Source organism: Haemaphysalis longicornis, unplaced genomic scaffold (assembly GCF_048455015.1).
Source record: "Haemaphysalis longicornis isolate Haplotype H1 unplaced genomic scaffold, Haemaphysalis longicornis Haplotype H1 scaffold_9, whole genome shotgun sequence".
Taxonomy (NCBI): Eukaryota; Metazoa; Arthropoda; class Arachnida; order Ixodida; family Ixodidae; genus Haemaphysalis; species Haemaphysalis longicornis.
Window position 1 is genome coordinate 9,223,731 of NW_027526460.1, and position 19,895 is coordinate 9,243,625.

At 48.0% G+C, this 19,895-nt stretch overlaps 1 long non-coding RNA gene across 2 annotated transcripts in view; it reads left to right on the forward strand.

The window, feature by feature from the left end:
- The first annotated feature begins 2,314 nt into the window (after positions 1–2,314).
- Positions 2,315–19,895, forward strand: part of LOC144151626 (uncharacterized) — a 404,932-nt gene continuing 387,351 nt past the window's right edge. For both annotated transcript variants that reach the window (XR_013318922.1, XR_013318921.1), the window contains exon 1: positions 2,315–2,799. This is a non-coding gene — a long non-coding RNA (uncharacterized LOC144151626). The remainder of the gene's footprint in view (positions 2,800–19,895) is intronic.

A 19,895-nucleotide genomic window follows, 5' to 3' on the forward strand; every position in this document is an offset into this window, starting at 1 on the left:
AACGTAGCTACTAAGCAAAATGTTTAAAAGAATGTTTAGTGCAAATCTGGGAGAAAAGTAAATACAGTTGAACCTCGTTGTAACGAACACTAATGTAGAGAATTATCGGCTATAGCAAACTAAATACAAACTGGCTGGTCGCGTTTTATTTCAGTGACACTTATTCTTTTCTAACGAAACTGAAAGCGTGAGGGCCGCGCGCGATATCGAATATAACGAAGAAATATTTGACCAGGAGGCTAAAAAGTTACTTGGAAAAACTTCCTAGTCCAAAACTGCCCTGCTGCAGTTTCGGCACTTTTTATAAACGCCCCTTTGTTCGTGGACGCTGTGTAAAACTCTATCTTGCTCAGAGGTGTGAGCAGCCACCAGGCGAAGATCGCATCCGTCATCAAATAAATAAGGACGCAGTCCTGCTTCGTCAAGTGAGCTGAGCTTAAAATGCAACAAGGAGAAAGTATAAGGGTTACCTTGTGTATAGTGGGTTCGAAGCCTTGAAAAATGCATTTTCGTATCAAGTATCTTTGCGCGAGCCAGATTGTCGATTTGTTATTAGTCGATTTTTTACCTCTACTGTTATAACGAATATCGGCTATTACGAACTAATTTGCTGTTCCGATACTACTTTGTTATAACGAGGTCCGACTGTAAAATAAAGAAGCTCGACCAATGATCCCTAATAAATATTTACTGGAGAAATCGTTTAAAAATGGTGTAAAAAAAGCCCATAACAACACAGACATACTCTTTAGAAAAATTATCTTCTAGGTCCTGAAGAAAAATAAATCATTAAAACTGGATCGACAAACCATCATTAATACATAATTAAAGGAGATATCGTTACCAAGAAATTGAGTCCATTTATGATTATGCGTAATAAAAACAATAATAGGAACATCAACAAACCAATTGATTTCACCTGTTGACTTTGTTGCTTGTTTCTTTTTTTCAGTCACTCATTGGCACGCCAGAATGTCTTACGAAAGACGATAGTGTTTTTTTTTGGGCTATTTAAACAGAAAAATTTTGGTCTGTCTGTCTGTCTTGAAAGGATAAATTTATTATCGAAAAATCCTGGTATCAATGATATAACGTAACAACCAGACACAATTACACAAGTGCAGCGCCTGTTGCTACAAAACTAACAGAGCCCGAAGGCTGCCAGTTACAGACACTTACAGAAACACATAAACAGTTTCAAGTTGATTGTAGACAAAATATTAGAACACAAACAATTTAGAGTTGCTCACAACCAGAAGATTAACATGCGAGGGAAACAAGGATGCAAAAACATTCGCTTCAAGGTTGCAGCAATATACAGAACAGGGTTGGTGTTATGTCACAGCGGGTACTGTAGCGCACTAACACCCGTTGTGCATTGATGTTTTGCTTCAAGTATGCCTAATGTTTCCTTTTTGCTCAACAATGTTGACAACTATGAAATATGTTTCTAGATTTAGGGGTTCAGAAAGGCTTTGGCTATCTGAACTTCTCGATTAGATTTTCTTTTAATTTTTCGATGGGTGACTGAATCGGGGGTCAGACGCCGTGTAAAAATATTCCAATAAAAACGTGTTTATACGTTTCGTAGATTTGGATTGTGGATTGCTTTACCTTATTCAACAGTTCGTTATCAAAATTTTTGTTTGAGAAATTGGTGGCAATGACGTCATTTCTCCAGGAGCTGTATGTCACTATTTCGAATGAATTGCATCTAGCGGTATGTCAGCAGGATTGGTCAGCAGATACGCTTTGGGGCAAGCGAAATATCACATCGGCCGGGATCAAATCGGCTTCCTTTAGCACACCGCCTCACCACAGAGATACTGCTGCGGGTTAACCAATAAACCTAATTAACACGGTTCAATTACAATTTTTGTGTGCCGCAGAAGCTGCTTAGCGCTGCTTATCATTGGCAACAATTGTGCACGACGGCTTTCATTGACATGCATGCGATGCCGTTTTCTTTTTGTTCCGTCGTCCTCCATCGCTGCGTTCAAAGTTTCCCCAACTGCGTGCCTATACAGCGGTCTATTTGTTCTTCGTCCCGACGAGAAGATGGTTGCCGTGATCGAATATCAAAGTTATTCAATGCTTTTAAATTGAAATACTCTGGTAATATCTTGCAATGCTTGCAATGCTTTTAAAATGCAAGCGTTCGCAAGCTGCCTGCGACATGGTCGGCGATACCATCAACGTGAAGTTGCGTTTTGTTCCCGACGCCGGTGCTGTGCGCCGCCCGCCGCGCAAAAAAACGCGTCGTCACGTATGTCTAGACAGCCAGTTGACCTCGGCGCTTCTTCAGCTGCAGAGCCTCTGGGACGCTCGGGGAACCCTCGTTCCCGTGCTTCGATTTGGGGCTGTTTTACGTATACATATCGTTGCCTGCGTGTATACGTCGTGTCAGTTGTTGGCCATAGCTTCCTCGGTGGGTGTGCGAGTTGTACGGATATAGCAGTGACAGAGCGGGTTTAGGCCGTTCCCTGTAGTCTAAGCGACGACTGACATCCGTCGCTGGCGCTGCGCAGTTTCCGCCTGTATTTGCTGCCCTCTGAACTGCGTCCTTTAAAAAGTGACGACCCGGATTTATTTCCAAACCATGAAGTTGGTGGGCAAGTTGGCCACAACAAAAGTTTTCCGCGTCGGAGGCTGCAGTGCGCGTAAGGTCTGTTTTTTGTGACAGTTACAGTGGTCATGGAGGAGACTGCAAGTGAGGGGCAACTTAGAGGACATGTTTCGGGGCTTGTGCATTGACGCCGGCTGGCTCAAAGAATGGATCAGCTGGAAGCAAGATTGCCGGTAAGCTTACTATTTAAACCGTCATTTTCCCGTGAACGAAAATAATGTATAATCCGCTCAATGCGTCATGAGAAGTTAATAGCCAAAATAGCTGCGGTAAACGGGTTAAGAACATAGCAAGATTTTCTTCGCTGCACATTGTACACCTTGTTGCGCTTCGTGTTCCGTGACTGCGTCTGTGAATTACCCTAACCCATCAGCAAATAGCATTGTCGGCACTTCGTAAGTTTTTGTGACGGCAGTAGTGCCGTCTGCATTTCTTTGCGATTCAAAAACCGGTCACTGCGGTCGAAAATGGCTCTCACAAACTGTCGCCGAAACTTCTACAGACACAGATATACAGAACATATATGTATATCTTGTGAACTGCTAGCGATGACGCCGGTGACGCCGGGACATGGCGAAATTGGGCTTTGAGTGCAACGCTAATGCGCCAGGTGAAGTTGTTGCCTGTGCGGCGCGAAAACGCTTCGTCACTGATGTCCATATATCCGGCCGTTTTGCGTGCGTTAGCTTGGAGCAGTAGTATTAACTCTGTGGCTTGGAGGCTGCTCTTTTCTTAGTAGCACCGCTTCGCGAACGCTCCCGCTCCCGCACGAGGGTTCTTGAAAACGATAGTCTTTTAGGGGCGAAGCCCCTTAGGGGCGCGGGCTGTCGGCTTCTCTTGTCGTCGTCGTCGTTTCATGTAGTCACGGTACTAAAACACCGGGACACTCATTTTTTAACGCCTCCTGCTAGAACGTAACGCGTACTAGAAGAACACATCGGGACACTCGTTTTCCAACGCCACGTGCTATAACGCTTCGTGCTTCAAAGACACGAGAATTTTGCAGCAACGCTGTATACCTCTACCCCCAACGGTTTCATATCCGTTGGCAAAAACGCCCAGGCACCAAGAATACACTTATACACTGGAGACGGCCCGTTTTTTTTTTTTGTAATATTCATGATATTGCTGTCTGTCTGTCTGTCTGTCTGTCTGTCTGTGTCTAACCCAAAAATTTATCTGTGCGAGTGAGGGCGAGTAATGAGCTACTGAGCGTGAGCGCGAGGGTGTGCGAGTGGTGAGGGCTGGTGATGAGCGTGATATTTCTGGGGAGTGCGAGTGAATGAAGTCCAGTTTTGCCAAGGTATGCCCAAGCGTGGGAGAAACAGCGTGGTGGCGGGCTCTGGGTCGTGATTGATGGACGCCTGTGCGTTGTCGATTGACAACACCAAAGTGGCGTTCCCATGGGGAGGGTAAAGTATGGGCAGTGGTGTAGGGAGCGCTATCTGTGGGTTCCAGGCTCTAAGAGCCGCTCCCTGACGGGTCAGAAACTGTCTGTGCAGTTGAGTTGCTTCTAGAGTCAGTTTGAATGGGGGGACAGGGCCGATTGATTAAAGGCGTCCATATGAGTGTGGCGCGCATGTGTGGTAATGGTACGAAGAACGGTGCGATAAAGGACGGGAATATGTTTCATATATACGTTGCTTACGTATATACTATGTGAGCGTCATGCGTACGTCCACTCAGCGCGGCAGGTCGACTTTTAGGGGCGACCGGCATGTCGCCGACGCAGATGTGCATGTCGATTGTGAGATGAGGGCGGAAAGAGGGAGTCTCTTCAGGGGCAAGTTAGAAGCGGAGAGTGGGAAGGATATCCATCCGGATCGGAAGGTCCTCCACCCAAACATTGAGATCACCGGCGTGTGTGGTAAACCGAGAGGCAGAGTCCCGCTCGAGCGTATACGAGCAACGCAGGCTATGGCTATTGGTCGAAAAGCACGGGCCCTATGGAAAAGGCCCTCGGGTACGTCTGTATCAAATTAGTAGGTCCCTTGGCTCTATTGTGCTACTGAGACGAGTGGTGCTGTTTTTAATGCAGTTCTGCTCGCTGACTAGAAGAATGTCTGAGCTAACTGCTAAGCAGTACTCTGACTAACGCGATCGAATGCTTTGTGCATTTTGATTGCACGGAGTTCGTCGGGGGTACGGCCGTCCGGGACAGCCAAACAGCCAAAGATAGACTCGAGTGCTGAGATTTGGGGTGGGCGAAGGCATGTATGCGTCTGATGAAACCAGGGTGAAAGGTACTCGAGGTGCTGCTGAATGCGATTACTGAACGGGTCTCGATGAGCGAATGAGTTTGCAGATAGTCGGTGTGAGGGAGATCAATCAAAGCCTAGAGGTTGTAATGGGTGGGGTCTTTGTTCGGTTATGAATGGTGAGAATCTTTTGGTTAGGGTCTTTTTGCAGGTCGTTCCGTCGCACCAGGTGGTTCTGAATGAAATGAAATTGAAAAACAGGCTGGTTAGATTCGGTCAGCTTAGGTTACGTTAGTTACAAATTATTTTAGATTGGGTTTACGTTAAATTTGCCTGGATTTAGCTGTGCTTAGCTTACGTTGCGTTACGTTGAAACCGCCTTTTTAGGTAGATGATGCGACGGAACGACTCGCAGACAGACCCTCCCGTGGTGGTGGTGGTCTAAAATAGTCCCCAGCTTTCCACCACGACGCGCCGCATAGCCCAGCGTAGCAGACCCGAGACGCCGAACAGCAAACGTGAAACTGGTGATGACGTTGCAGCGAGCCCCGAACGCACGCTGCGTGCGCCGAAACGTCCAGTACGGCTCCGATCAGCGCGGGGTCGCGTTCAACGATCTGCAGCTGGGCCAGGTGAAGGAAGGGCAGCCGAGCCCTTCACCCGTGACTTTATCCGGCCATTCTCTGCGGCGGCGGCGGCAGGCTCGCGGGAACGCCGATACGATGACGGCGACCGGTCGGTCCACCGGGGTAGAACCGGTCGTGGCCAGTTCCGCGCTTGACCGATCTCGGTTTCCTGCCCCCTCGCGGCCAGCTCACAGCGCAACGCCGTTTTTGCACGGCCGCAGATGGTGAGGGGGGGGGGGGGGGGGGGGGGGGGGGGGGAGGGGGGAGCCTCCAACTGGCTGTGTGCGCTCAGCTGGTGACCGCAGCCGCTTCTTAGGGCAAAACACTGCTAGACGACGGGCTGGACACGAAATTTCACGTGTCCGCTCAGCCCGGCCGTATCATCGTCACCTTTCCCATGAAAAGAATGCCTCCTAGCTTTCTCCCACGTCTCCTGCTTCCACTCTCAACATTTATAGAGTGCTATATTTTTAGGGTTCAGCGTTGTCGGTTTTCATGTTTCTTGCAGTTCGCCGTACTGTTTTCGTATTTTTTAAAATTTTGAATGTATACTGGCGTTCTGCATTGGTAAATAGAAACAGCTAAGCATATTTTCTGTTCTTTAGGTCCAATAGGTATCTGTTTTCAGCATTACGTACGCAATGCTGAAACCAGAATGTTGTTCATAAATGACAGACTCAGTACTTGAAATGACAGACTTAAAAACTTGCATGTTTATTCATCAAACTGTAGTAGCAGGAGACACATACGTACACAAAGGTGCAAGTGAGTGATATATTGAACCCGCACAGCAACAGTACATTTTATGTCCAATCAAGTTACGATGACATTATCTGATTATAATACACACACATTTTTTTTTTCATCAAACTTGACGATCGTGAGAGCACAGTCTATAAGGAACAGCTGCACCCAATTCGTATTTATGCCCTGCTGGCAAAGAGAAGCTCGGGAAAAAAAGTTAAAAAGATTTATGGACTGTTACGGATGCCGTCTGCAGCCCATAGTGAGCACAAAATATGCAAAAAGAAAAAAAACACACACCCGAACTTTAGTGCTTGGAGACATGAAACTCGACCACAAAAAGAAGAGATAACCGTCTCAACACGACAAAAACAACAACCTCATCAGGTCGTTGGAAAATGTTGAACCCTCATACAGCTCACAAAGGGGGACGACAATAGTGACTCTTCGATGACCAACGACCCTCTCCCTCCTTGGGCCTCGGAGGTTGAAGAAACTGACCTTTTTCCGGTCATTCGGCATACTTTTATTGTTTTTGTCGTTTAAACTGAACACTCTGAATCCTATAGCGAAATCTGGCTGCAGCGAAGTTTGTCCATGGAGGCATACATCCGCTTTCCCTAAGCACTCAAAACAAAAGTATCGACAGGTCAAAGTAAACCGACGATGGAGAGGTCGCATTTTCTATTCCCTGCTGAGGAGGTTGGCGTTAGTCACACAGGTTAAAAGCGAGCGCAAACACACACGCACAGACGGAGGGACGGATGGTTTGAGGGTTCTACACACCAGCACCCTTGCGCAGGGGAAAAACCACCGCCTTTAAAACGGCGTATGCGATTGAAGTTTTGTAGTCAGCAACATTTGTTCCCTATCGTCGGACATAAATGTATCTACAGACCGTAGCCCCAGCAACATTCAGTTGCTGAGAGCAGCGCACTTTACGGCAGTCTTGGGCAATGACTAGTTACTGGTAAGCGTTACCAGTAACTGGTTACTTTTTTCAGTAACTTGTAACTGACTAGTTATTTTTAAGTTGGAGGAACTTGTAACTGTAACACTGTTACTTTTTGCACAGTAACTGTAACAGTAAATGGCGTTAAACTTACTTCCTTTTTATGAAAAAATATTCAACACCAACACTCGTTAAAGGCCGACGTATCGCGCCTTCCACTTTTTTGGACTTTTTTTTTCCAATATCCATTCTACCTTATGATTTTCCACAACGCGGCTCACCTCGTGCGTATTATCTTCCCTGCAGAAGACCGAGGGCGGAGGTCAGTCTTTAAGGCGATTTCTTAAGATTTTTCCTTCGTCTTGAGTCGATCGGAAACGAGAGAAAAAGAAAAAAAAAAATTGGCCCCTTCCACTTTTTTGGACTTTTTTTTTTTCCAATATCCATTCTACCTTATGATTTTCCACAACGCGGCTCACCTCGTGCGTATTATCTTCCCTGCAGAAGACCGAGGGCGGAGGTCAGTCTTTAAGGCGATTTCTTAAGATTTTTCCTTCGTCTTGAGTCGATCGGAAACGAGAGAAAAAGAAAAAAAAAAATTGGCCGCGGATCTGCTCCTTTCGTTGCAAATGTCGTCAAAAGACAATACTTTGTAGACATTTGCCAAGGAAATGCCCCCCCTTTGCTTTCCCGCTCATTTTTCATGCTGTTTCTGTACCGTCGCGCTCATCCCAAGGTAAACACACTAAAGGTTTGCGCAAGGCGATTTGAATTTACCGCGTTCCACTGCTACAGGCCGCGTTCCTCGATGCCAGCGCTGCAGTACGGCGGAGACGCGCGTGAATGGAGGCGGCCGACTACAAGGTTAGATCTAACAAGGTTTATCGAACCGCGTGGCCGTGCTCCACGTGCGTTCCAAGTAGAACGTGGAACCTAGCTAGTGGAACCTTTCGTTGCTGTTGCCGCGTGATTTTTCATATGCCGCCACGAGGCGGCGGTTTTCTGCAGTAGATGTATAATATCATTTGCTATCGAAAAACCAAGCATCCATGAATTTTTAAAAAAAAGGAACACTGTAAATATCCCTTGTGTACTAATTTCCTGTCTTATATATTTGCGTAATGCCTTGTTCTTGTTCAACAAAGTTGACAAGTATGAACATATAAACCGGGCTTAGACGTTTACATTTGGCTGTGAGTATATAAGACTATTGCGCAGTAAGCAGTTTACTTTGGCCGGGTGGCTGAATCGAGTTACAGACAGACAGACGGACAGACAGACGGACAGACCGACAGACAGACAGACAGACAGACAGACAGACCAAAATTTCCGGGTTTAAGTAGCCCAAGAAAGACTATCGTCTTTAAAAGAAACTGGCAATTAGACCTCCGTCGAGAAGGACGCTGGCCTACCCTTGTAACGAAAGACCACCGCGGAGTTGCCCACCGAGAACGGTGCACACCAAAGATGAGTCAACAAAAAATGTTGATGCAACGGAATGAGGCGTACACAACTGTTGGTGTTGAGCTTGAGTGTTCCCCCTTTTAGGTTCCCGTCGTCTAGGGTTTTACCACGCGCAATTTTGACTATCCACATGCCTTCGTGCGTTTCCATTAAATAATCTCTATCCTTTGGATGGTGTTCTATTACCTAGTCTTATACAGTAACGGAAAAGTAACGACGTTACTTTTCCACAGTATGTAACCGTAACAAGTTCCTTTTGGAAACTCTGTAACTGTAACAGGGTTACTTTTTGGCTTAGGTAACTGTAACTGTGACACTGTCACGTTTTTCTGGTAACGTGTCCATGACTGGTTAGCGACGCCTCTTCAGCCGGCCTTCGACAGTGCTCCGATCAGCGTGTGCCGTGGCCGCCGCCCTCTTTGGTCACATAGCCTTTCCTCTCGACTTTCCACTACTCGTCGATTGGATGAGCTGGCAGAGGCTGCCGACGCCCCCCGGCGCAAGGCTCGGTTCCGCGTTACGGAACCCCTTGGACATTTTGCCCAGCCAAGTGAATATATTTGCGTATACGAAGTACATGCGCTACTCCAGGCTAAATTTACCGCCAGAGGAACAATCGAGCGACTCTTCTCGGCTGCTCTGGGATTGTCGACATCGTTTAGGACGGGACGCAGAAAGAACTGCTTCGTGTCTACGTGCTTCGCAAGCCAGTCCTATAGTGTTGATTAGCTTGTCGCTTTGCATCCGGCTGAGAAATCAGGCCAGTGAGGCGATCGGAGGTGCTGGCGCTGAGGGGGCTATGATAACAACGACGACTGCAAAGGGAAAACACCCACTGGCTAAGGTGGACAGGAACACCAATGACGCAAACTAACACGAGAATGAAAATAATAAAAAAAATGGCGGGCACAGCGCGAGGCTGCGCGTGGCACCCGAGCAAACGCGAGACAGGCCACGCGTCCGGGTGGAAATAAATAGGAAGTTGCTGTTCCGTTGACTGAAGCCTCCTACGTTCCGCTTCCGGATGACCTCTCCTTCCTTCCTTCCTTTGCCCTCTTCCTTCCTCTCGTGGTTTCGTACGCCAACAGCCCGTAGACAACACTGGCTGTTGGGTTCCCTCTAGCCGCCGTTTTTTTTCCCAGCCTTCGCGCTATCTGGCTGACTTGTGCGGGTGACGTCACCAGATTTCGCTCCCACTATGGCAGGAAGGGTTGGCAGGTCGCAGTTGCGGCGCTGAGGACGTGCTCGGGCCTTGTTCTCTGTGCGCGGTGCGGGCCTCCGCCCTCTCCGAATTTAGGATGCGGAGGCCGGGGAGGGAGCGCCGCCCGCTTTCCGGCATTTCGGGCGCCGCCGGTGAGCCGCCAATGACAAGAATGGGAGAAATACGGAAGTGGGAAGGAAGGACTGAAACGCCCGCCTCGAGTTATTTCTACGCACGACGTGTGTACGAGTCGGCCGCCTCTGCCTCGTGCCGACCGGTCTTTTATAAACTTAGAACCGCGCACCGGTGATGGCGCCGATACTCTTCCGACGTCGCCCCGGCAGGGGGCCGCGGTTCGACTAGACTGCGTGGGGAGAAGACGCGGTTATTAGTGGCGGTGACTACGACGACGAGGGTGCGATTGAATCATCGCCCGCGGCGCTGAGATGTATAATTGCACGTGCACGCGCACGATTTGCACTTCGGAGATAATAATTATTAGCAGAGTTCATGATTCATTTACGGGCGCTGTTATAACCAAAGGATGTGAAGTGCAAGAGTATGACGGAATCTAGACTGGTCGGGAAAACACATGAAAACAATTAAGAACCACTTAAGAAAAACAATGAAAAAACAGACGTTCACAACGATGTTGAACGAGGCTTCTGTACGGCAGCCGAAACGTCTTTGTCTTTATAGACTTTCCTGGTCGTAGCCGTTTTTATTTGTTGTAAACTAAGTGGGGCACCTAGTCTGATGCTTTGGAGTCACCGAAATAATCATTTTTTAGTGATTGAAAATACGCTTATCAAGGTATGCGGGGGATACAACCGTCACCCTTTCTGAAAGCCATTAAGACGAAATATGTTAGGAACCGAATAGTGCATGACTCCGTAATGACGAGCGGCTTTTGAAAGCTGATGTAGCAAGCCACGTCTTCTTTGTTTTTAAAATTTAGTGTTTCGTTTCTGTTCTGTTTTAACAAACACAAAGACGTTGCGTATAAAGTTGCTTCCCTGAGGGCTAGCTTACTGAAAGCTGTTCCGCAGCGTGTATACAAACGAGGGCTAGGGTTCGATTCCCAGTTAAGGACGCTACGACAAGCCCAGCGTGATAATACAGTTGAACCTCGATTAAACGAAATCCCAGGGACCAGCAAATTATTTCGTTAAATCGCGAACTTCGTAAAATCGAGAGCACGACAAATTTCGTTCGAGAGAATGACGAATTTATTACCAAGTGAAAAATTTCGCTCGTGATTTTCGCCTGCGCACGCTTCCTGAGCGCGCGCACTTCTCGCGGCTGGCCAGTAAAGTCAGTGTCATCGGCACCCTCGTGTGCCCTAGCAAACCGCCCCAGCAGGACGACGGCGTTCATCACCTGGCTCGGGGTGGCCGCGGGAGCTTCGACAGTATCCGGATCGTTCGCATCTTCAGACTCCTCTTGTGCGCCGGAAACAAGCTGCGCTATCTCCTCGTAGTCGAGAAGTTCTGTTGTGCCAGTGTCCGCGTCTGCGTCGGCGTTCACGAAGTCGTCGAAGTTCCGATCTGCGGCCACCTCGTTACGCCGACGAAGCTCTTCCCAACAACTGGGCGATGCCACTTCCTGCTCGTGCACGCGGGCTTGTGGAGCCCGACGCAGCCGCGGAAGTTGAAGTGTGGAAGCCAGCGTGCCGAAAACAGTTCACAACGATTGTTGGCTGGGTTGCTCTCCATGATTTTCCCGAAATAGTTCGTTAAATCGGGTTTGGCGGCGAAGTTTGTTTCGTTATTTCGAGTTCACAAAAGTATTAAGCCTATGGGCAACTGCTGGAGGATCCGATTTGTTCGTTAAATCGGGAAATGCGTAAAATCGGGTTTCGTAAAATCGAGTTTCAACTGTACAGGATTCCGTCGGTATATTAATATTTATGCCAAGGGTACCATCTGCTGTGTACACATGAAAAGTCTTGTGCACCAATCACTGCTTTTAAGGCGAGAAGACCGTGAAATGGGAGCAGTTCGCTTACCGTCGCATAGACATTCGTACTCCATACGTGAAGCTGATACGTAAATCTCTATATCAAGCAGCAGGAGGCGGAGAATTAGGTATCGCCAAAGTCCCGAATGACCTCAAATAATATTCTTTGGCGTTGTTGTTGTGGCTTACGATGTCACACCGGCAGGTGACTACTCTCTCTCTCTCTCTCTCTCTCTCTCTCTCTCTCTCTCTATATATATATATATATATATATATATATATATATATATATATATATATATATATATATATATATATATATATATATATATAGTATCCTAGTTAGTAATTAATCTTGGCCCTAACTATATTACTCTCCGAGTAGTGTTTTCAACGCTCTACACCGTGTCTGGGGCCGATACTTTTTTCCTAATCGCCGCTTGACACAACAAACTCCCCCACGATAGCGGCCGGCGAACAACACCTTCTCGTCAACCGGGCGCGTCGGCGCTCGTAAGCTAACGGGAAGTTTGCACCGCTCGTGGGCCCCGCACGTTCCGCCTATCGGACGTGCGAGGCTCCCGTGCGGCCCAGGATAAGAAGGCCGCCTGTTTTGCGCTTCGTCTGCAGACCGGTCGACTGTGCGCCGTCTAATCGGCCGTCGCGTGTTTCCTCGGCGTTCTGCTGCGTCGCAGACAGTGCCTTATCTTTGTCCGAGAATTCTCTTTGCCCCGGCCGAGCCCTCGGTTGAGCGCAGGCCTGGCGAAGGTCCAGCACTTCCGGACGCAAGCGGTGCGTTGCGTGCAGTTAGAGAGACCAGCTTTGTTGCATACTCAACACAAGGGCGGTGGGGCAATGCGCGTCTCATTTGAATAAAAAAGAAGAGTTTGCGTACGTTTATATTTCTCACATAATCGATGTAAAGCTTCTGATACTAAATAGGAAATGAATCAAGAAGGAGAGGAAAGTGAAAAGCCCCAGTAATAGGACAGCCCAGAAATGTGTGACGTGTAATCAAATCTACGTGAGCCGAGTGCACGCACAAGCATGCGTATTAAAACGCGCGTTAAAAACTACTAGCGGGGTACCGATGTCCTCAAATTGCGTGTGGCACGCCCGTGCCATGGTTTCGGGGGACGAAGATCCGGAAGAGCGACTGGAATCACAGGCTACCCCACTCGCCACCTTTAGGAGCATCACAAAACACTATCGGGAGCAACGGCGCACTCTACCATCACCCCGCCATTCGCTTGACAAGGGGGAGCAAGTCTCCAGAGCAACACCCACACAACGGCATCCAGAAACTCCCAGCTCACCCGCATGCCCCAACTGTCAAAAGGCCCGCGGCATAACCTAACGCGTGGTCCCGGCCCGTCCCGACCATTCGGTAGAGACTGGTGCTGGGTGACCCATATCCACCGCTGGACATCTGGGGGTCTCCCAGGCTGCAACCCTGTGCCCCGAAGATGTTGCATGCGTGCGGTTCGATGTCCTCGGCAGGACGAGAGAGATGGTTAGGGTCCGCTCCTGACGCAGGAAGGGTATAAAAGGGACACGTGTCCCTGCGGCATTCCAGGGCCTGTAATGCCCCAGGCCGCGGGTTCGATTTCTTGCCCCTGTAGCTGTATGTAGACTTCCGAAGGAGGCAAAAATAAAAATAATAAGCGTATATTATAGTATAGTAATAATAAAGGTATATCTTAAAATATATTTTAAGAAATAAAAAATCTTCCCTTACCGCCTGCTTCGCAAGAAACGTGGTTTCAGCCCAGACCTCATTCTTTAAATGCGAAGCATCTCATGGTCGGGGCTATGTCCCTCCCTTGTCGTTGTCGTTGTTGCGCCGTCCACACCCCCCGACCCCCCCTGCGCATGCTCGGCTTGCTGAACGCCCGGTGGTGTCTTACCCTCCTCCTATGGCTCCTGGAGCGACAGTGTTGCCGGTGTCTTCCTGGGCTGGCACGAGACGAGCACGCTTCACGCACCTTCGACGTTTCATTGTCGTCGGCAGCGGCGTGCGTCGGCGAGTCTCGGTGGGCCGTGATTACAAGCAGCCCACAACCATCCGGGGAACGTGCATCGACCTCATCTTCAGCAACTTTAGGGTTCATCCACTACGACAGCCCTTGACTTTACATTTCTCAGACCATAAGCGGTCATAATCAAAGCGGAACGCCAACCACAGCTCGACGTCACCTATACGTTGAAAATGATGATTATAATGCCTAAATAAAGACAAACTCATACCACGTACAACGTCTCTCTCTCTCTCTCTTTATTGCCTCTCCACTCTAACACCCCCCCCCCTACAATAAAATTAACCCTGAGTAGTATGCGAAACAGCCATGGGGTCAACGCAATTTCCCATTTCGTAGTGCCGGTAAGTGAAAAGTGTGGTAGTTACCATGGAAACCCAGCGGTAAATATAACGGTAACTACGTACCTCAACCTCTCGGAAACGACGAACTGAAAACTAATGGGCACTTGAATCGACCCCATGCCTGCTTCGCGTACTACTCAGGTTTCCCTACGGGAAGATGGCGTAATTTTTTTTTCCCGAACACTTTTCCGTAGAAGTGATGCTGTTTGTGTATGATGATGTTTGATTGCGTTACGTAGATGAGCCTAATGCTTGGTCGAAGAGTACCTCGGCCGGGGCGCAGCGGTGGAGTCTCTGCCTCACTTCCTATACAAAACGCATTGCGGCAGCCATGAATCAATGGGGACGGTTGGAGTTGAGCAACTGCACCGGTGCGTTCCAACCGAAGGCGCACCAAAGCCTTGAGGGAGAGAAATGACACGGGGGGAGAGGGAAAACACGCCATAACAACAGAGACGAGCGTTAAGCGCTGCTGTTCAGTGCACGCTTTCTGCGGTGTCAGCACAATATCCGCGTGGCGAATGCAAGATTTAACAGCGAGATGCGCGAAAGAGAAAAGGATGCGTTCGAAAACGAGTTTCAAATTGGGTCGTTTCGTTTACATCTGCCAGGGCCCTTGCCCCGTTCGCGATGCAAATGACGCCGCCTTGTTCCCCGTCGACTTGCGCAAAGCGTCGGATGAGCAGGCGACGCGGGGTGAAGGGACCACGGAGGTGTGAAGAGCGCCAAGGGTCGCTCACAGCGCGAGCGGGCGGGATGCAGGCGTTATGCGGACACGCTGTCAGCGAGTTTTGCGGCTAGAGGGGGAAAAAAAGTGCTGCGCGCACAACCCTTAATTGAAACCTCGCATAAACATGCAACGTTTGCGCGCATTCCGGAGAACCCGTATTTCTTTTTACTCCGCTGCGGTTGCGACGCTGAAGTGAAATTCTGCCCATGAATCATGCTTGTCCGTCGGACCAGCGCAACCGAAGGCTAAAGCGGTTGCTTATTACAAGCAGTAACTTCATAACAGAGCAACATAGGCAGACTTGGCAGTAATTAAATTACATTAATTAATTTACTTTCTGCTGTAATGAGTAATGTAATGAATTACTTTTTAGTGTTGGTAATTTAGCAATGTAATAAATTACATCAGGCCAGTAATTTCATGGAAATTACTCATTACTTTCCCAATTCCTTTTGACTTCAATATAACCTGTCCGCTTCTCTTACGGCATAAAAAGTTGACCAATAAAAGTTGAACAAGTAGAGGGCTCTCTGGGCATTGGGACTCTACGAATGCGAAGGAAACAACGCTTCGATGAGAGCTCTGTCTTCTTTCTCGTGCCTCTTCGTTCCCTTTTCATGCGTTTCAGAGTAATTTCAAAGTAATTTCATTACTTTTGAAAAGTAATAGTAATGTAATGTCATTACTTTCGGACACCTGTAAGTTCTAATGTAATTTAATTACATTTGAGAATAATTCTAGGAAAGTAATGAGAAACGTAATTTAATTACTTTTCAGTAGTAATTTTGCCATCTCTAAACAGAGGGCAGCAAACAAGCTCACACACGTCGTTGGTGCATCGCCGATGGTCCGCACATCGACGCAGCGTGGCAGCCATGTAATGCCACGATGCAGCATCACTGACAGGCAAATCAAAGTGCAATCCTGTTGCATAATCCTGCTCTGAAAGTAAAAACTTCGGGGCGTGAAACGAAGTGGAGCAGTGAATGGCACAATGATCGCGACGAATTTGTGAAAGAAAAGGCTTCAGCACATAACCGATCGCTCTTCTACAACGATATCCACACCCCAGTTGAGTATGAGGCACCTGGGCAATCAACAGCGAGCAATAGTTGGTACCGTATCAAAAAATGTTTTCCCGTATGCGCTTGCATATTCGCCTGGGTATGTGCGCAAACCCAAAGGGAGGGTGCGACTATTTTAAAATGAGCAAATCATGTCAAAATTATAATAAAATAGGAATGAGTAAGGTTTGCGTCAGCTTATTCCCGTAGATATACGATTACGCGCGTTCAAACGCGCCACTGTTGACCACACGAATCCTTCGGGTGCCACGGTGGTACGCGTGGCTTCCGCCTATGACCATGCGGCTTGTACGACTGAAAATTCGGTGCTCGCTGCCCAACAGAGGTTTGCCCGGCCGGAAACTTCGGTGTAAACTTATAGAACGAAAATAAGGGAGAAAGAGAGTATTCATTTTTATTTCCAGTAGCGCTGATGATGGGGCGCCCGCCCGGTGAGGGGGCCTCCAAAAAATCGCGTAAATGCGGCGCGTTCGGCCGGCCGGTGTTCCCACCAACAGGTCGCAAAGTGCCAGCGGACCGAGGTTATAAGTATGCCACTGCTGGATGCGACTGACCGAGACACGTTACGGACGCGACGGGCGAAGGAAGGAAACTAAGCGCAGGGCTCCGGGAGGTCGTGTTTTCCAAGAGGGACGAGATAACCAGCGAGAGGGCACAAAAGGTAGACGCGCAAAATCTCACTCGCTCGCTCGCAAAACATCTACGGTTACGTTATCGTTCTGCTATCAATATGCACAGACTCAAGATTTGTTTTTGTAGCGTGAGCTACACTGGCCGAGGCTCCTGGAGCCACGCATGGCTCCAGGAGCCTCGGTGTGGCTCCTGTCCAGGAGCCACGCAGTTTCGCGTGGCTCCTGGACAGCCGTGCTGCGCGTGCGCAAGGAGCAGTGACGTCACACGGTGCACAGAGCGTTGCTCGCTGCCCGGCATCTCTTACACACCCTACCCGCCCAGCGTCTTCGCCGACCTCCGTTCCGCACGTGGTGGCCCGGTCCACTTGATGATCATGCGAGGGGTGGCCGGGTGTGGAGCCGATGGCTCGTGCGTCGCAGCAACACCGGCGTGCGCCTAAGGAACTAGCTCAGCTCTGGGGCGATTGGTGACGCTGCGCCGGAGCCGCTTGATAAATATACATGTGTCACGTAATGCGTATACCGTGTGTGTGTGTCATTGAAGCAGCAGTAAGCATGATAATTGTTCGCCTTGCGCCATTAAACTCAAACCATCATAGTAATCATCAGTAAGCATGATAATCAAGCTAATCCTAGACAACCAGGAAAGCTAAGGATAACCAGCTGAACATTAGCTCACGCTACGTATATCCTGGTATAGCCGGGCTAAGCCGCTCCTAATTTTTGTGGGGCTATAATCATGCCTCTATTAGCACAGAAGTTAATCAAATAGGATAAAGCTTACGAAGGGGCTTAAGTGTCGGCTTGTGGATGATCTTCCAAACATTGTCAGACCGTGATTACACATCCACCAACACCGACACACACACATGCATACATATATATATATATATATATATATATATATATATATATATATATATATATATATATATATATATATATATATATATATATATATATATATATATATATATATATATATATATATATATATATATATATATATATATATATATATATATGCACTACATACACCGCATGCACGCACGCAAGCACACGCACACGCGCCCGCACGAGCAAAAGAAACCATAAGAAGATGAATAGTTCATGATTATTTTTGCCTTCCAGTCAAATGTATGTAACAGAAAACGCGAATGTTTAAGCTACTTCGAGGCGTAGTCTGCACTGCCTATGTAATACAGATGCCCCTATCACCTGATGCCTCAGGTGTAAACTTCCAGCTTTAGTTCACAGAAGCGTAGGCACGCATAAACTGACCGATAAAGGAACTTACATTACCAATCATAGCGCCTACACAAAGGCGAATTTCAGGCCAAAGTAACTGTATACACACCTCACCTTAAAGGGCGATACATGCCGTTCAGTGCCCCTATTGTTTCCGGGTATTGAACTGGGTGTGTTGCAGATATGGAATCGAGAAAGGCTGTTGGTACTTAGGTGGAAAGAATTCTTTTATTTAGAAAAAACAATCCTGTCTGAATGTGTGGCTGATGTCCTGCGTTATTCGGATGTGAAGCGGTGTAGACGAACGTACTTATATAGCCGTGTTAAAGCAACTTCAAAATGGACGATCAAGTCGCAATAACTTAAGTCGTACCCGCCGCGGTGGCTCAGTGGCTAAGGCGTTGCGCTGCTGAGCACGAGGACGCGGGTTCGATTCCCGGCCGCGGCGGCCGCTTTTCGATGGAGGCGAAAAGCAAAAACGCCCGTGTGTGCGAGATTTCGGCGCACGTTAAAGAGCCCCAGGTGGTCAAATTAATCCGGAGTCCTCCACTAGGGCGCGCCTCATCGCCTGCGTTGCGTCGGCGCGTTAAACCATACAATCAATCAATCAATCAGCTTAAGTCGTGCTTGCCGCAGAAATGATAAAACTATACTCACCGCAATAGAACGCACGCGCTCAAGCTTCACTTGAAGAAATGTCGAAGACCTTGACCAACCTTCACGAATCGTGCTGCTGGGTACGTGGACGTGGGTTCGATATCGACCGCGGAGGCCGTTTTTCTGGCGGAGGCGAGAAACAAGAAATCCCGTAGTTCAAGATCCCGGCGCACATTAAATATCCGAGGGTGGTCCAAAAACAAAAACAAAAACAAAAAACCCAATCATTCCTTATGGGTGCGCCTCGTGCAGATATTTTTTTCTTTTTTAATTAACACATTCAGTCCGAGGATAGGAGCCCCGAGGCAAAGAACGACAATCTCTCCATTGCCCGAAAAAGAGACACAAACAAGATAACTATAAAAAAATTTAGCCTATCATGGGCTACCAGAAACCGTTCTCTTTCACTGAGAGCTATCATTTATTTTCTCGTTAAGTGCGCAATAACAACTTCGAAAACAAGTGGGATGGGATTTTCAGCAATGAACGCTAGACTTTCGGTTTAATACAGCCTGTGGCTACTACGCAACAAATAACTGCGCAAGAAAAAAAAAACATTTTGCTCTTGTCGGTTATAGCCCCCAGGAATACACTTAATTAAAAAAAAAAAACCAAGCGCCTGCAAAAAATCAAAACCCCTTTCTAAAGAGAAAGATGGTTAAAACGCGAAGCTTTCTCCCATGCAGCATGAGTCGGAGTCAAAGTCCGAAATCCAGACGGCTTCTACCGTGTCGAAATGGCGCAGTCGAACAGACGTCGGCTTCACGACGCAGAAGACCCAGGCTCGATTCCGACCGCGGGAAGCGTTTTTTTTCTTGAGACGCGTGATGTGCCTTCGCTTATCATCGTCATTGTTTTTTGAAATCCATTGTGTAAAGTTGGCTTTCCTGCAGGGTGTTTCCACTTTTCCACGACATCAGTGATGCTTAGAAAGCTTCGCTTTAAAAAGAGAGAGACCCGCGTGTCTAAATTCCTCCATCTAAAGCGAAGGTTGCAACACGCTGAACTTCTTTACACCCTTTTCGGCTGGAAAGGGTGTAAAGACACATTTAAAAGGTGTTTTGGCTAAAAGAGGCTGAAAGGATGAAAAAAAGGGTGTTCTTGTGAACACCCTACCAAAAGGTTGTAAGGTTGCTTAACACCCTAAAATAAGCGCGTGGGCAACGCAGCTACGCGTGACAGGGTGGATCGGCTGAGCGCGCAGACACATTCAACACGCCAAAGTCACACTTGGGCCACAAATGAATTCAGCAAGACAACCAAAGGGCTGCACGGGGATAGCGAGCACGCACTTACTTACAAATGCATCTGCTCTTCTTGCTTTTTTAGCCAGCAGGGGAAAGCCCTCCGATATCGTCGGGGGGCATGTTGCAAAAATGAGATATTTTAGCGT